Raw genomic sequence first — 2,667 nt, 5'->3', positions numbered from 1 at the left:
TCACAGGGGTAATGAGAAAACATACTACTGTGATATAGAGTAATGGCAAGATGGGCTGTGAAATCCACTGGCCCTGGATTTGAATCTTGGCTCCATTCCACACAACCTGACCTTGAGTGAGTTACTTAACAATGTAAGCTACTGTTTCCACTTATTAAAATGGGGATAAGCTGGGCACCATAGCTTGAACCTGTAATCCCTCTACTCAAGACACTGAGACAGGAGCACTGCTTGAGCCCAGGCATTCCAGATTGCAGTAAGCTATGATCACACCACTGCGCTCCAGCCTGGGAGACAGAGCGAGACCCTGTCTCAAATAAAATAAAATAAAATATAAAATAGGAATGCTATGTGGTTGTAGCAGATGAAAGTGCTGTTTGTGTATTAAGTTAAAATGGGTAAATATTAGCAATTTCATATACTTCAACCTAAAGGGCACCTACCCCTAAGGTTGTTACAAGGATTCAGTGAAATAAGGAAACCAGTTCACCTAGGAATTAAGAACATAGTCTCTGGGCTGCTGTCCACCTGGCAAGGGAGTCCCATCTGTCCAGATTGCCCCAGATCTTGCTGCCCGCCCAGTGGCCGAAGTCCTTCAGGTCTGGAGGTCGTGGTGTCACAGTCTCCATGACATGTTGATGCTGGCTGAGCAGCAGCAGAAGCAGAAGTGGGCTGTGAATACTCAAAACACTGCCTGGAGTAATGCTGATTCTAAATTTGGCCAGAGGATACTAGAGAAGATGGAATGGTCTAAAGGAAGGGGTTTAGGGGTTCAGGAGCAAGGAGGCCCAGATGATATTAAAGTTCAAGTTAAAAATAATAACCTGGGACTTCAAGCTACAATCAATAATGAAGCCAACTGGATTGCCCATCAAGATGATTTTAACTGGCTTCTGGCGGAACTGAACACTTGTCAGAGGCAGGAAACAGCAGACTCCTTAGACAACAAGAAAAAGAAATATTTTAGTCTTGAAGAAATTCCAAAATCTTCAAAAACCGTGTTCATCATAGGAAATTTACAAAAGAAAAGGATCTGTCATCTCGGAGCAAAACAGATCTTCACTGCATTTTTGGGAAAAAACAGAGTAAGACTCCCGAGGGTAATTCCAGTCCCTCCACTCCAGACAGAACAAAACCACGATGACAACCCATGCCTTCACCATCCAGGAGCGTTTTGCCAAGCGAATGGCAGCACTGAAGAACAAGCCCCAGGTTGCAGCTCCAGGGCCTGACATTTCCAAGACCCAAGTGGAATGCAAAAGGGGGAAGAAAAGAAACAAAGAGGCAACAGGTAAAAATGGGGAGAGTTACCCCCCAACACAGCCTAAGGCCAAGCGGCCTAAAGAGGGAAAGCCTAAGAGAGACAAGGTCCAGAAGTCGGCATCCAAGGAGAAAAGAGCATGGACAGATGGACAGTGCAGAGGCCTCTGCTGGGAAGAGAGTTCTGAGGCCTCTGCTCAGGGTGCAGGGAATTGTGTGCAGCCACCTGATGGCCAGGATTTCACCCTGAAGCCCAAAAAGACAAAAGGAAAAAAAAAAGCTGCAAAGCCAGTAGAGGTAGCAATGGACACTACACTGAAAGAAACACCAATGAAAAATAAGAAAAAGAAGAAAGGTTCCAAATGAATTCTCTCCAGCCAGGGCCTTCCGACCACTCAGCTTGTCAGGGCGCTGCTGGGGCAGACACCTCTGGCCTGAAGTCAGAGCAGAGTTCACCCCAGAGAGCCGGGGCACATCTTGTGACATGCCTGTGGGTGGCCGAGTCTCGCCCTCTCACCACATTTCTCCCCAAGTTATGTTCCCAGGAGGGCTTTTTAAAAATGTTCTAAATCATGGCTTTCATAAACAAATACATTTTTGTAAACTCTGAAAAAAAAAAAATAGTCTCTAGAGCCATGCAGCTTTCTTTTTAATGCTGACTCCACCAGCATCTAGTTATGTGATGCTGGGCAAATTACTTACTCTCCCTCTGCCTCCCTTTCCTCTTGCCTATAATAAGGTTATTAACAGCACCTGTTTTGTTGGCTTGTTGTGTTGGAATCAGTGGTTTGCAGACAATAACCAAGCAATAAATGTTAACAATATTAAACATCTTTGAGTACTAAGGCAGTTGGTCTAAAGTGAGCCTGGAAATAATTCATAAGCAATACAGTGTTCTATTGGCTCTTGTATATAGTTTTGTCTTTATGTACATAGCTAATTATTAGGTTGGTTCAAAAGTAATTGCAGTTTTGCCATTAAGTGATGGCAAAAACTGTAATTACTTTTGCACCAAACTAATATCTACCTATCTAATTATCTAAGTGATAATTTAATCATGATATTTGATTATATAGGTAAATAATATTGTGTGTATTTATATATATATACATATACACATATATGGTATATATATGCAGATAAATTTACATCTCCTTATTGATGTTACATCAAAAGTTATGCCATCTAATAGTATAGTTGACTTATGAAGTTTAATCTTTCATTTCACACTGATACATAAAATTATAATTGATGTTCAGATTCAAAAAATTAGAAAGCCAAAATATTATTTAGTGAGTAAAAAAAAATTTACTAAGCAATAGCTTAACATTCTGCAGGATTAATGACCTTCAGAAGACTCTGTAAACTTCCGATCAAAATAGTTAAATAGAGATTTGGGGGGAAAAG

General features: G+C 41.3%; 1 pseudogene; it reads left to right on the top strand.

The window, feature by feature from the left end:
• The first annotated feature begins 632 nt into the window (after window positions 1-632).
• On the top strand, window positions 633-2,120 carry LOC100975126 (PIN2/TERF1-interacting telomerase inhibitor 1-like; annotated as a pseudogene).
• Window positions 2,121-2,667: the final 547 nt, after the last annotated feature.

Source organism: Pan paniscus, chromosome 5 (genome assembly GCF_029289425.2).
Source record: "Pan paniscus chromosome 5, NHGRI_mPanPan1-v2.0_pri, whole genome shotgun sequence".
NCBI classification, from domain to species: Eukaryota; Metazoa; Chordata; class Mammalia; order Primates; family Hominidae; genus Pan; species Pan paniscus.
This window is presented reverse-complemented; position numbering and strand designations above follow the sequence as displayed.